This window comes from Lissotriton vulgaris, chromosome 8, assembly GCF_964263255.1.
Source record: "Lissotriton vulgaris chromosome 8, aLisVul1.2, whole genome shotgun sequence".
NCBI lineage: Eukaryota > Metazoa > Chordata > Amphibia > Caudata > Salamandridae > Lissotriton > Lissotriton vulgaris.
This window is the reverse complement of record NC_141696.1, coordinates 1299147251-1299163266: the sequence shown is the minus strand read 5'-3', so window position 1 is coordinate 1299163266 and position 16016 is coordinate 1299147251.

The window sequence follows — 16016 nt, the reverse complement described above, 5'->3', positions numbered from 1 at the left end:
CTATCTCATCCTCGCAGTACTTGGTGTACTTGAGGACATCATCTATGGGCTTTCCCTGCCAACTGATTTTATTATCTCGAATCCATTGGGATATTTCGGGCCTTAATCCCAGCACAAATCTGTAACTGAAATGGGTCATGTCCTTCATGTCCACATTATCGATTCCACTGTAAGTTTTGAACACTTGCAGCAACCTTTCATAAAAGGAGTGGACGGTTTCATCGTGCTCTTGGGTAGTTCTATCTATCCGGGTCCAATCGGTTTCCTTTGCGGGCACCTTTTTCTTGAGGTATTGTATGACTTGATCATACTTCCTCATTACCTCGGGTGAGGGAGCCCCGGTTCTGGGGTCTCTCGGATATTCGTCATTGGGCCAATCAATTTCAATTTTGCATTCGGTCCCTAAATCTACAGGTACTACAATGTCGAAAAACCCATCCAGGTCTTTCAGGAGACATTTCTGAACCTTTATGAAGCGTTCGACCTGTCTGTACCAGTCAACTGGCTTCTCTCGTAATTTTGGAAAGTCATTTGTAAGTGACACAATGTCTTGTCGGGACCAAGGGACATGGACGTATTTTCCCCCAGGGACCTCTCTCATGGGACACAATTTTTCTGCGGGACCTACTTCTTTGAGCACGAATTCTGAAGTTTGGGATTTTGCCCTACTGTCTTCCTTTTTCTTTGCCCATCTGGTTTTCCATTTTTCTACATCCCCCCATTTCTGTAGGAGTTTCAGTAATTCTTTTATCTGGATTTGTTTCCCTACTACATTCAAGCTCTCTAAGTCTTTGTCTGAAAAATCCACTCTGTAGGGTTTCTGAAGGATTTTGGATTTACTAGCATCGATTCCCATGTCAGCAGCGGTGTCCATTAATCTTTCATGTAGTAATCTAGGGGCATATTATCAAGGGGGTTTATCTCCGCTTTTTTGGCTTTAAAAGCCAAGAAAGCGGAGATAAAATGATCTCCCTATTACCAAGCTGTCGCTAACACCAGTTAGTGACAGCTAAAAGGAGATAGCGACCATCTTGGGCCCCGCTTTGCATGTCAGTGATATTTATCACTAATGAGATGCAAAGTGGGCGTGCCAAGATGTTAGAGACTGGAAACAGTCGCTAACATCGCTATCTCCTATTACCAACTTTTGGAGATATTCGCGCTAAGCGCAAATATCTCCAAAAGCTAACACCTGCCCTGAGCAGTTCTTAGCCATGTTATCCAATGGGAGGTGGATAACATGGCTACGAGCATTAGCTCGATAATGCATGAATATCGCTGACTTTTCAGCGATATTCATGCATTGCGGCCGTTTTTTATCGCATTTGCGATAAACCTTGCTAATAGCAAGGTTTATCTGCGATAAAAATCACCGATGTGCGGCGATAATTTTTGTCTCTAAACAAGTTAGAGACAAAAATTATCGCTAGTTGTTGGTAATATGCCCCCTAGTGTTTCGGGTAAGGTTCTTGCTGATGAACAGTAACTCTTCTTCATTAAAGGAGTTTAACCTGTCTAATCCTACATTTCCGGCCAATAGTTCTTCAATTTCTATCCTTAGCCTATAAATTTCTAAGGGTTTTGGTTGGGGGGGTGGTCTCTTTCTCTAACTCCTTTGTCCATCTGTCCAATTCTTCTGGAGTTACTACCCTGGCACTTCTGACCCCAGATGTGCTTTCAATCACGACCTCTTTTGCCCACTTGCAGCAACCTTTCATAAAAGGAGTGGACGGTTTCATCGTGCTCTTGGGTAGTTCTATCTATCCGGGTCCAATCGGTTTCCTTTGCGGGCACCTTTTTCTTGAGGTATTGTATGACTTGATCATACTTCCTCATTACCTCGGGTGAGGGAGCCCCGGTTCTGGGGTCTCTCGGATATTCGTCATTGGGCCAATCAATTTCAATTTTGCATTCGGTCCATAAATCTACAGGTACTACAATGTCGAAAAACCCATCCAGGTCTTTCAGGAGACATTTCTGAACCTTTATGAAGCGTTCGACCTGTCTGTACCAGTCAACTGGCTTCTCTCGTAATTTTGGAAAGTCATTTGTAAATGACACAATGTCTTGTCGGGACCAAGGGACATGGACGTATTTTCCCCCAGGGACCTCTCTCATGGGACACAATTTTTCAATCACGACCTCTTTTGCCCTACTCTGATTTCTTGTCCTTGGTACACTGGGTCCAGGTTCCCCTACAGGGAGACCCATCAAGACCACCGACTTACATTCACTTTCTTGATCATCATCTACGAGTGGCTCTCTTCTCGGGGTTGGGAGACTGGCGTTTGGGACCATCGGGGTTATAGCAGGAGTTTGAGGACTGGCCAATCTATCCCCATAAAGAGGAATAGCTGGACCGATAGTTACTGGGATAGTCAGTGAATCTGGATGAGGATGTATCTGAGCTATGGTCCGAATTAAATCATCTCGCTGTCTCGCCAGGGCTTCCTTCTCTCGCTCTCTCAAAGCCTTTTCGGCAGAATTGTCATGCAATACTTGGGGTACCAAGGTAGGGTAAATATTCGGGGCTGTCGGAGTAACCAACCGAGGGGGGTCTTCTCCGAAAGGACGGTAATTCGGGACTGTAGAACAAGGTCTGCAAAACCCATCCCCATCACTGGTCTTACTATCCGTACCCGTTCCATCTGTCTCACTATTCCTCCTACATCTAGGATATTTAGAAAACGGGTTTGGTGAACTCAAAGGCTCTGACTCTGCTACATAGGGAGGTGGGTTCTTCACCAACAAGTCTTCTAGATGATCATCTTCCGAGTCTCCCATAGCCATTAAGTGGCGGGTTTTCTCTGTACATTTTCCTTTCTTTTGTTCAAGTACTCCCATCATGGGAAATAACCCTTCAACCATCATATTCTGCCTCCACTGTTTCATTTTCTGCTCTTTGGTTTCTCTATGGACCCTCGGATACCATTTGCTTACTCCCTTGTCCATCCAGGGTCTATCTCTTTCTAGAGCCTCAATTTCCCATTCTTCTGGGGCTTCGTACTGGGTTAATCTGGGTCTGGGATGTAATTCGTTCATGCGGGTCCTCAAGTTAAACAGGATCCTGCCATTAAACGTACCATCAATAGGGAATGCTAGGACTCCGTCATCTGCAGTATACTTTGCCCAGTTTTCTAACCATACACAGGTATGATACCCTTTTTCAACCATCATCAAGGAGGCAGGAGTATTTGGTGGAGGGATGATCACACCCTCCCTCGTTCTTATGGGCTTGTCCGTTTAAAAAAAATTCTTTATTTTATCGGAAAAAGACATTTTTCTTTTTACTCCATACATTATGCGCGGTCTACCTCGTAGAATCTGTTCCTTATAGAAGCCTAAGTTTTGTGGATTAGGTAAGAACTCAGGATACCACATACACCTTTCCAGACCTCTCTCAAGCTCCTGTTGATTAATTTTGTTTACCTTTATGCTTCCAATGCTAACTCGACTTCTATTTCGCAGTGGCCAATCAATACTGTGACTACAAAAATCCTTGTCCAATGGGTGCGCGGCCTTTTCCCGAGACGAGGTCTCACGCTCCGGCACTCTCCCCTCCCTTACAATTTCAGCTTCCCTACACCCCTGCCGTCTCTACCAATACCAGCGCGGCACGGAGTGACGTCAGAGCAGTCTTCCGACCGACTCCCTCCTTCACAAGGTAACGGAAACTTTTAACTTTTCCTAAAGTACGAGTGCAAATTTTAGTCAACAACACACAACGTTTGCCACTGTGTCGGAGTGTTCTAAACAGATAGAAAAATGTTCTTTCACTACAAGTAAACCACTTCTGTCTACTTTTCATTCACTCTGGATAGACTTCTCTGCCTAACCTCCCACACGAGTAATATAGAACCTGCTACTCCTCTGACTCATCCACTTCTTTCTGGGATATATACTAAGTCAGGCTTTCACCAGCGGACTATTTTACTTACCATTCAAGCCTCAGAGACCCTATTACTCCTTCCGTATGCGACCCTTACTAGGTGATATCACAATGGAAGTTTTATAAAAGGACTCGTAGCTTTCATTTATTCAGATACAAAAAGATCCTAATTAGTGCTTCCAGGTATTCCTAACCCTGCACTAATGACTCACGACAAGTGATTTTACCAGCTAACCGGATTCTGCTCACCGTTAGCTATATACTTCCCCGGGGATTCAGACTACACTGAACACTTTACAATCAATTCTTTGTTAACATTACATATAACACTTATAGCAGCAATGAAAAAATCATTTACATATACATATAAATCCTTTAAACAATTGCGCAATATTTGAATTAATGCAATCAATATAGCAGCATAGAAATTTCAGCAGCACATTTTATTTTCACGGTTTGTTTATCAACTATCCTGTCTACCTATCTTAACTAGTCCTAACCATAACTCTGCTACCAGAAAATTACTGATAGAGCGCGCAGGTCACCCGGGTCACTAGTTTTACCAAATTTCCACGCACTGGGCCCTGGCGTGCATATGACGACAGTGGTTTGCATGAACCGGGTGAAATCCTTTGCACGCTACTATGAGTAATTCGGGGGGTGACTCTCACACCACTTACTATTCATGTACCTGACTTACCACAGGCACATTACTCCTGATGGATTCAGGAGCTAGCAGTGGACAGGTGACAAGATCCCAAAAAAAGAGTAGAATTCTTATGCACTTAGTACCTTTTTCCACACTTTATACTGCAAAATGACCACAGACACCTGATGGGTTTTTAAAGTTTAGAAAGTAATTTCAGAATGAATATGCCAAAATAATTAGGCAAATACAAATCAATACATCAATAATTAGTATCAATGCCACAATGTAACTATGGGTTAGGGCAAGTATCATTAGAGTAATTGAGAACACTACAGGGTAATGAGCTATTCACCACAAGTTTAAACTAGAGTATGGGACATGAGCAGGACCTAAAATGTGTACTTAAACTTGGCTACTTATGCTATCCTTACTAAATTCACTGCAACCATGCTAAAGGAAGGGGGAAAAAATGGAACACACTAATATAATATGACAATTTAATAATATCCTACAGGTAGGGAGAGAAGTGGAACATTTCTAATAACCAATTGCATATACGTTGCTTTCAGAAGGTGATAGGGCAATATCACAGGCAAGAGTGCTTTATTAAGAAGGGAAGAAAGAGAGATAGAAAGACGTAAACCCACAGTTTAATAATTACCTAGATAGGAATGAGGACTAACCCTGGCCACGGGTTAGTTTGGAAAGACGGGGACAAGGACCCTCAAGGATTGGAATACCAGTATGCGAGCAGGTACAGCTCACGGACAGTCAGGACAGGATACCCCTCAGGTTTTGGCTCAGGACTGGGCTCACCAAGGTACGACCAACACCTACAGCTTCGGATGCAACGCCAGCGTTACCCCTCTCTGCAAGTAATCCACCAGTAACCCTGATTGGGTTTTACGAATTTCCCCAGCAAAGTGCTTCGCCAGCACTTAGGACTATTTCCACCCCTAGGAGCTTGTGGAAAGTATGGACAGAGTGCTCTGCAGCACTCTAGATTAATCACCTATAGAGTTCGTAGGGTCAGTGACAGGTCTGCTACTCGGACAAGTCGGACAATTTCTCTAAACTAAACTAGCCTAATTATACTGTTTTGGGACCCCTAGACCACCCACAAATGTTGCAAGTGACAAGTTCCCACGTTATGATTGGTCAGGAGAGGTGGTTAGGTCATGGTTACCACCTATAATTCAGTGTTCACATCATTATTATTCAATTTTGCATACCCGCCCCTTGGGTTCACGTTCCCAGGCATAGGAATATAGAAGACAATGAAAGTGCACAGTATATAGCAACAGTGTAGCGCGGTCAAGGTAGACTGCAGCATCTTCGTGGTGGGTTCCCAGGCGCATCGAGCTTCAGGAGCAAGCTGGCTTGTTTCAGCTTCTGCGCAGTGGGGTTTTTCCCATGTCACGTGTCGGGGTTTAGAAGGGCTTCAATATGGCTCGGCTCCCCGTCCCCCCGGCCCATTGGTATGCGGTACATGAAAAGTAAGCGAAAACAAATTAGAATCACACGTAAAAATTGATTACTCTGTACACCATTAAAAGTTTCACTGCACCCCTTACTTTATGATATCTATAGCATTAAGGTTTAGTGCAAAAAGGCAGATAGGCAGAAGCAGCAGTGGCAAGCAGAGAGCATGGTTAGAGCCAAGCGGCCATGTTTGCAGTAATGCGCATGTGCACAAGATCCCTCCAAAATGCGAGTGCGTCACATCACATGGGTATGACCGACGCATGCGCAGACTGGATTTCTGAGTAGCAGCCATTTCCGTAGTGCAAGCATTGTTAGGATGAAAAGACACACAGGCAAGCCTCCTGGGGACACCCGCGTGTTGGGGAAAATGCTAAATAAATGACGGACAGGTTGAAATAATATGATTACAAGTTAGGCGAGGTTCTTGATTAAGAGCAAGTCCCTTTACGTGCGAATCCTTGCTCCATCAATCCCCTCTTTGATGATATTTACCATCATCACTATAAAGGAAACAGATGCCAACTTAATTCTTCCATATCATTCATCTCTATCTCAACTAATTTATTGTTGAGTTTTCTTTCAGCTTCTCTATGAGAGTGGTGATTCTTAGCCTTTTTATAGATTTTATTCCTCAATTCTTCTAATTCTAACTCATCAATATTCCTCTTCACTCCTCTCTTATTCACAGTGTACTTTTTGCATTTTAGACATTTGCAGCAAATGAATATGATCAGTGTAATCACACCTATTCCAGCTATTGGCATCAGTATTTTCCATAGAAGATTTCTACCTAAGTTAGAAAACCAACTACCTATAGAGGAGAGACCTCCAGTCAGTCTCGTCCAGGCACTGTCAACCTCCAATGGTTTGAGTTCCTTTTCCAAATTAGTTATGTTCTTTACATATTTCTTAAGTTCGATACTTTTGTCAGGTATGTAGGTGCAACAATGTTGCGCCTTCAGCATTCTACAGACTCCGCCCTCTTTTGCCAATAAGGTGTCAAGAGCAAGGCGATTCTGTAAAACCATAGATCTGATCGCAACCATTTCGGTATTGACCAGCAGGAATCCAGCAGCAGTGTCAGTTGATAACCGATCCACTACTGTAGACAATTTGCAGATTCTGTGAGTATTCAGAACTACCCCCATTCCAGGTATCAGTGCACTAAAAATATCGCCTATAATTTCCCCTACACTTTCACGTTTGCTACGCTCTAAGCCATTAGTCTCTTCATTGCTTCCAGCAGCATTATTCACATGGTATATTTTCGGGAAAACAATGCCAAAGTAGCAGCTTCCATACCAGTGATCCGGCAATTTGAAATAAGCCTTGTTCCCACATATATAATAAATCCCGGGAAACACAGGTTCTGACCCATTTTTGAAACCCCAACCTCCAATTACCTTGTAATTATGTTCACACTCGCTGGAACCGATGAATACATTGTTATAATATTCTGTCCTTTCTCTATGGAGACAAAGCTTCCCTTTCCGTTCAAAATCCAGCAACAAAGCAGGACTAGCTTCGCCTTGCGAGGTGTTGTCCATATGTTCTGCCCACCTTGGGACTCTATCCTTTTCGTCATTTGCCTTTTTCTGAAATTTTTCCCTCCTTCTGTCTGCCATTTTTATAAACATCTTTTCCTGCTCTTGCAACGAGCAGGTCAGATTAGCTTGTCTTGCTTCATTTAAGTCTATGTCACCTATAGTCAGGAAATATTCTCCCATATAACGGGTTACCTCGCTTCTAACATGTACAAGGTTCAGGTGTCCTCTAATAGGAAGTTCAGAAAAGATTACGTCAGCATTTGAATAGTAGTACTGTAAAGTGCTTCTATAAAACAAGCTTGCTAATATACTACAGGAAATTCCGTAGGTCAGGGGTAAATGGTGATATGTCACACCTTCAGCTACTGAAGTGGGTAGCTTCATGCAGACATAACAATCTTCTATTTCCATAGCTTCTACATAGTGCACTAAAAGGTTAGCAAAAACATTCAAATGTGTCCTGTTTCGTAATTTGTGGAAATGTAGTCCACCCTCATCTGATGTTTCTAATTTAGGTCGTGTGTGTCTCAGACTAACAGCATTGTCACGTTTTTCTAAACTTCGTGGTGTTTCTTCAGTCTGTACAACGTCGGTGTCTAGCGTCTCAGGTTCAGTAGGGGACAAGTTAGGATCTTTACTTATCATAAAAGGAATAAAGACTGTTAGTCCTATCCATATCACTATCAACATAACTATACTACATAAGCATATTTCACAGCAGGTTTTGCAACACCTAAATCTGGATCTTCCATTGACATCTGAATCAGACATTATAGCTTACAGGTGGTTCTTTTTCGACCCCTCTTTGTTTCTTTACACCAAAGGCTCACTCGGGTTTGTCTCAAGGAGGGTCTTCGTCAGAACTCTGATCAGCAATGGACTCTTCGTCACTTTTGCCACTGTGATTGGGCTCATCAATTTCTTCCAACACCAAGTATGTCCATTCAGGGCTTCGATACAGCCTGTTTTGTTTCTTTACTCTGTCGCTTTTTCTGAGAGACTTTCCTCGGGCTGCTTTCCTTTCACTTTCAGCCCTTTTTCGGTCTTTTAGTTTTTCTTCAACTGTTTTTATTCGGAGTCTCAGTCTTTTAACGTATCGGGGTTCACCCTTGCTTCTGTGGCTTTCGGTGGTCGAGGAAACTTGGCCTTCCTCGTGCACTCTTTTGACTTCACTTCGTTGTGGCACTTTGGTCTTGCCAGTGTCTATTTCCCTTCCTGTCTGACTAGTTCCAGGTCTTTCATCTATTTCTTCTGCCTGGTCCCTAAGCTGGCCTGATTCAGGTCGAATTTGTATTTGTTCTTTATTTTCAGGTGATTTTGTTTCTGTTTCCTGAACACGTTCGTCTATTTCTATCTGTTCCTGTTCATGCACTTCGATCCCTTGATTTTCTTCCGCCTGAACCTCCGCTTTAATCACTATCTGACCCTTTCCAGATTCTGGAGTTTCAGGAGGAGTGTCAGCGACTTGATCTGTCCCTACTTGGCCTAATTCCTGATCAGGTATGATGTGAGTCTCGATGACCTGACCTTCATCCTCTAGTTCTGTCTCACCTGTACTATCCCACTCACTGTCTAGGTAAGAATATTTTCTGGTACGTATTGGATCAAGAACCTGGTCGTCGGCAGGGAACCAATCAACGTCTTGACTTGTGCTCGGCAGTTCGATGTCAGCGAGATCCGGACCCTCTTCGGGATTCTCTTCAGCTGGACTACCTTCAGCTTCAGTCGCGTTTTCTCCAGTTACCCGCTTCGTGTGGCTGGCATGGATCCACTTCGGTACACCAGCACACTTTACAGCAGTTGTGGTGACAAGGATCACTTGTCTTGGCTTTCCCCACTTTGGTCCAAGGCAACTCTTCCGGGTGTGTTTCTTTAACACCACCCAATCACCTGGTTGCAGTTTATGTGCTGGAGTCTTGGGCCAGTCGTCAGCTGTCTCTCCAATCTGGTGAGAGATAGAACGCACTTGGTCACCCAGCTGCTTGCAGTATTCTAGCACCAAATCATCAGAAATACTTAGCAGTTTGTGTCCAGGTACCCATGCCTGTCGCATCACTCTCCCCATTAGCACTTCATGGGGGCTCAGGCCTGTTTTTCGATTCGGAATACTTCTCAAACTCATCAGCACAAGGGGCAAAGCTTCTATCCAGTTCATTTTGGTGGAATCACACATCTTCGCCAGTCTGGACTTGATCGTGCCATTTATCTGTTCAACTATTCCAGAAGCCTCTGGACGGTATGCACAGTGCAGCCTTTGCTCCATCTTAAATGCCGTACAGAGTTCGTCTAGGACATCGTTGGCAAAATGCCCACCTTGGTCTGTTTCAATCGTCTCAGGAATTCCATACCTAGGTATCAACTCCCTGAGTAACAGTTTGGCTACTGTCAAGGCATCATTTTTCTTTGCTGGGTAGGCCTCCACCCATCTGGAAAACCGACAAACTATGACCAGGACATATCTATATCCCTTGCACCTGGGCATAGTTATAAAGTCCGCCTGCATCCTGACAAAGGGACCCACTGCCTTTCCAATGGTACTCTGTTCTACTACAGTCCTTATTCCTGCATTGAATTGCTGACACACTAGGCACCTCTGGCAAAGCCTTTCCGCTTGGTTCCTGAACTTTGAATTATAGAACACCTTGTCAAACACATGACACATTGCGTCTCTTCCCATATGTGTTGGTTCATGTATCATTCTGACCATGGGATCTACTAGGCTGTCGGGCAGTACAGGCACCCCAGTTGAATTTACCACCACACCATCATTCCTTATTCTGCATTCGTTCGCCCTCCATCTGCCTTTTTCTTCCCTGTCTGTTGCCTGTTGTAAGTCTCTCAATTCTTCCCACGTTGACACATTTTCAAACAACATCAGTTGGCAGCTGTTTCCACCACCCCATAACCCAATTTGGAGGGACATTTGGTGTCGGGCACAAAACTGGGTGATTTGGTCAGCGTATCTGTTTCCGGCTGTCACATCATCATTTCCGGATCTGTGAGCCGCACATTTGACCACAGCCAATTCTTTGGGCAATTGAATAGCTTCCAGTAGGTTTTGTACCACCTTTCCATTTCTGATAGGGGTACCTGAGGAATTCATGAATTCTCTTTGTAACCACAGTTGGCCGAAGTCATGAACAACCCCATAACAGTACTGGCTGTCGGTATATACAGTTATTCTTTTGTTTTTACCCCTCTTACAAGCTCTGGTGAACGCGATGAGTTCTGCTACTTGTGCAGATTTCACTTCGCATAGGTAAGATGCTTCCAGGGTGGTCGTCAATGTGACTACAGCATAGGCAGCACTCAGACCTCCATTCTCATGTCTTAAACACGAGCCATCCACAAAGATTGTAAGATCCCCATCAAGTAAGGCTATTTCTCTGATGTCAGGACGTGGCTTAGTGCTGAATTCTGTTAAATCGATGCAGTTATTCTCCATTTCATCCTCGGCTTCTACATCCAGAGGAACAGGTAACAGTGTTGCAGGGTTTAAGACATTGCACCGGGAAATTATTACATTCTCGGCACCAATCAAAATTCTCTCATACTTAGTCAGCCGACTAGGTGTGAGATACTGGGTCTTGGTTCTCGTCAGTAAAATTACAACAGAATGAGGAACATATACAGTGACAGGATGTCCCATGACAATATTCTCACTCTGTTCTAGACTGACGCAAGTAGCAACTACTGCCTTCAGGCATCCGGGTAATCCAGCCGCCACTGGATCTAGTGTGGACGAAAAATAGGCCACAGGACGCCTGACCAGCCCATGCTCCTGGGTCAGGACTGAGAGTGCACAATTTTCCCTTGTGTCACAGAACAGTTCAAAGTTCTTGGAATAATCAGGCATACCTAATGCAGGAGCGGTACATAGACAATTTCGCAATTTTACCCAAGCGGACATGCTTTCACTGTCCCAACTGACTGGGTCCTCTACTCCTTTCTTGGTCATTTTTATCAAAGGTTTGGCTAGAGCTGCGAATCCTACAATGCATTGCCTGCAGTACCCCACAACTCCTAGGAACATTCTTACTTCTTTCTGAGTTCGGGGTAGGTCCATTGTTTGAATTATCTTGATCCTCTCTGTAGTAACTTTTCGGATCCCTTTCTCTATCTGGTGCCCCAGATATTTTACTGAGTTTCTACAGAACTGTAATTTGTCTGGTGATACTTTATGTCCTCCCTTTCCTAGGTGATTCAGCAAGGCAATGGTGTCCATGACACAGTCAGTTTGAGTTTTAGATGCCACTAAAAGGTCGTCTATGTACTGCACCAAAACGGACTCTCTTGGCAGTACTAAAGATTCAAGGCATTTCTTTAGGATCTGGTTGAAAATCGATGGACTTTCAGTGTACCCTTGAGGGACACGATTCCAGACATAGACATGGCTGTCAAATTCAAAACTAAAAAGGAACTTGCTTTCTGGATGCAATGGGATGGAAAAGAAGGCATGGCACAGGTCAATGACAGTGAACCATTCCGCATTCCAAGGAATCTGATATAGTATCACTGCAGGGTTGGGCACAATGGGACAGCAAGGTACAACAATTTGGTTTACCTTGCGTAGGTCCTGCACTACCTGGTACTTTCCACTAGGCTTTTTAATCCCAATGATGGGCGAATTGCAGGGACTGCTTATTACTTCCTGTATGATGTCTGCTTCAAGCAACCTGTTAATTTCAATTGCGACTCCTGCTTTTACTTCTGCACTCATTTTGTACTGTCTTGTTCTGGGGTATACAGCATTTGTTTTTATTGCTATTTTAACTGGGTCCACATTTGCCATTAAGCCTACATCTTTTCCCGTGAAATCCCATACTTCGGGTACCACTCTTAACTGTAGCTCCTCAGGTAAGTCATCAACAGACAAGGGTCTAATTTCAGTGTCAGGTCTCACTAACATCAGTTTGTACAAGCCATCTTCATCGGGGGTCTGAATTTCGACACCTTTTGGTGTGCAAAAGATGGTGCAGTTCATTTTGCACAACAAATCGCGTCCTAACAGGTTCACAGGACTGGAATCACAGACCACAAATCTGTGCATTTCTTTAAAATTCCCTAGATTTCCATGGGTTCAGTTACTGGAGTACTGATTATTTGATTGGAGACACCCACTACTTGGATTGCTTCTCCCGAGAGGGGTAGGTTAGGAACATCCACTGTTCTCACAGTAGAACGGGTAGCACCAGTGTCCAATAGAAAGGTGACGTCTTTTCCCTCAACCTTTCCTTCAATGTATGGTCCAGTCTGGTCTACCGGTAAGGAGGCGCCAAGTACGCACTCCTTGTCCTCCCCCCTCAGGCCCCGTCAATCTTGATCATCACAGAGGAAGGAATCATTCAACAAATATTGTGGAATTGCTGCATTTCTCTCATTCTCTCCTTCCCATATTTCCGCCCTTTCATTCTGATGACCCTGATTCTTATTATTCTGTCTAGGAGCGTGAGGTACTGGAGGTAGCTTTACCTGTTGCTGGTTCTTTCTTGTCCCCTCTTTCTGCACCTGTGGATTTAAACCATTTACAGGAGCATTACCGGTCTGTAGGTGTGGACACTCGTCTCTCCAATGCCCTATCTGACCGCACCCGTGGCAGGGGAATTTCTTCATAGCCTCCTCTCGACTCATTTTTACTCGGGGCTTCCCTCCTCCCCCAGCGTTGGGATTCTGGGCATTATTATTAGAATTCATTTTACTTAACTGCTTTTCTTGCTGTTCAGCCAACTTCACTTGTGCCCACATAACTTTCTCCTTGAGGGCTTTCTTCTTGTTTTCTATCTCATCCTCGCAGTACTTGGCGTACTTGAGGACATCATCTATGGGCTTTCCCTGCCAACTGATTTTATTATCTCGAATCCATTGGGATATTTCGGGCCTTAATCCCAGCACAAATCTGTAACTGAAATGGGTCATGTCCTTCATGTCCACATTATCGATTCCACTGTAAGTTTTGAACACTTGCAGCAACCTTTCATAAAAGGAGTGGACGGTTTCATCGTGCTCTTGGGTAGTTCTATCTATCCGGGTCCAATCGGTTTCCTTTGCGGGCACCTTTTTCTTGAGGTATTGTATGACTTGATCATACTTCCTCATTACCTCGGGTGAGGGAGCCCCGGTTCTGGGGTCTCTCGGATATTCGTCATTGGGCCAATCAATTTCAATTTTGCATTCGGTCCATAAATCTACAGGTACTACAATGTCGAAAAACCCATCCAGGTCTTTCAGGAGACATTTCTGAACCTTTATGAAGCGTTCGACCTGTCTGTACCAGTCAACTGGCTTCTCTCGTAATTTTGGAAAGTCATTTGTAAATGACACAATGTCTTGTCGGGACCAAGGGACATGGACGTATTTTCCCCCAGGGACCTCTCTCATGGGACACAATTTTTCTGCGGGACCTACTTCTTTGAGCACGAATTCTGAAGTTTGGGATTTTGCCCTACTGTCTTCCTTTTTCTTTGCCCATCTGGTTTTCCATTTTTCTACATCCCCCCATTTCTGTAGGAGTTTCAGTAATTCTTTTATCTGGATTTGTTTCCCTACTACATTCAAGCTCTCTAAGTCTTTGTCTGAAAAATCCACTCTGTAGGGTTTCTGAAGGATTTTGGATTTACTAGCATCGATTCCCATGTCAGCAGCGGTGTCCATTAATCTTTCATGTAGTAATCTAGGGGCATATTATCAAGGGGGTTTATCTCCGCTTTTTTGGCTTTAAAAGCCAAGAAAGCGGAGATAAAATGATCTCCCTATTACCAAGCTGTCGCTAACACCAGTTAGTGACAGCTAAAAGGAGATAGCGACCATCTTGGGCCCCGCTTTGCATGTCAGTGATATTTATCACTAATGAGATGCAAAGTGGGCGTGCCAAGATGTTAGAGACTGGAAACAGTCGCTAACATCGCTATCTCCTATTACCAACTTTTGGAGATATTCGCGCTAAGCGCAAATATCTCCAAAAGCTAACACCTGCCCTGAGCAGTTCTTAGCCATGTTATCCAATGGGAGGTGGATAACATGGCTACGAGCATTAGCTCGATAATGCATGAATATCGCTGACTTTTCAGCGATATTCATGCATTGCGGCCGTTTTTTATCGCATTTGCGATAAACCTTGCTAATAGCAAGGTTTATCTGCGATAAAAATCGCCGATGTGCGGCGATAATTTTTGTCTCTAAACAAGTTAGAGACAAAAATTATCGCTAGTTGTTGGTAATATGCCCCCTAGTGTTTCGGGTAAGGTTCTTGCTGATGAACAGTAACTCTTCTTCATTAAAGGAGTTTAACCTGTCTAATCCTACATTTCCGGCCAATAGTTCTTCAATTTCTATCCTTAGCCTATAAATTTCTAAGGGTTTTGGTTGGGGGGGTGGTCTCTTTCTCTAACTCCTTTGTCCATCTGTCCAATTCTTCTGGAGTTACTACCCTGGCACTTCTGACCCCAGATGTGCTTTCAATCACGACCTCTTTTGCCCTACTCTGATTTCTTGTCCTTGGTACACTGGGTCCAGGTTCCCCTACAGGGAGACCCATCAAGACCACCGACTCACATTCACTTTCTTGATCATCATCTACGAGTGGCTCTCTTCTCGGGGTTGGGACACTGGCGTTTGGGACCATCGGGGTTATAGCAGGAGTTTGAGGACTGGCCAATCTATCCCCATAAAGAGGAATAGCTGGACCGATAGTTACTGGGATAGTCAGTGAATCTGGATGAGGATGTATCTGAGCTATGGTCCGAATTAAATCATCTCGCTGTCTCGCCAGGGCTTCCTTCTCTCGCTCTCTCAAAGCCTTTTCGGCAGAATTGTCATGCAATACTTGGGGTACCAAGGTAGGGTAAATATTCGGGGCTGTCGGAGTAACCAACCGAGGGGGGTCTTCTCCGAAAGGACGGTAATTCGGGACTGTAGAACAAGGTCTGCAAAACCCATCCCCATCACTGGTCTTACTATCCGTACCCGTTCCATCTGTCTCACTATTCCTCCTACATCTAGGATATTTAGAAAACGGGTTTGGTGAACTCAAAGGCTCTGACTCTGCTACATAGGGAGGTGGGTTCTTCACCAACAAGTCTTCTAGATGATCATCTTCCGAGTCTCCCATAGCCATTAAGTGGCGGGTTTTCTCTGTACATTTTCCTTTCTTTTGTTCAAGTACTCCCATCATGGGAAATAACCCTTCAACCATCATATTCTGCCTCCACTGTTTCATTTTCTGCTCTTTGGTTTCTCTATGGACCCTCGGATACCATTTGCTTACTCCCTTGTCCATCCAGGGTCTATCTCTTTCTAGAGCCTCAATTTCCCATTCTTCTAGGGCTTCGTACTGGGTTAATCTGGGTCTGGGATGTAATTCGTTCATGCGGGTCCTCAAGTTAAACAGGATCCTGCCATTAAACGTACCATCAATAGGGAATGCTAGGACTCCGTCATCTGCAGTATA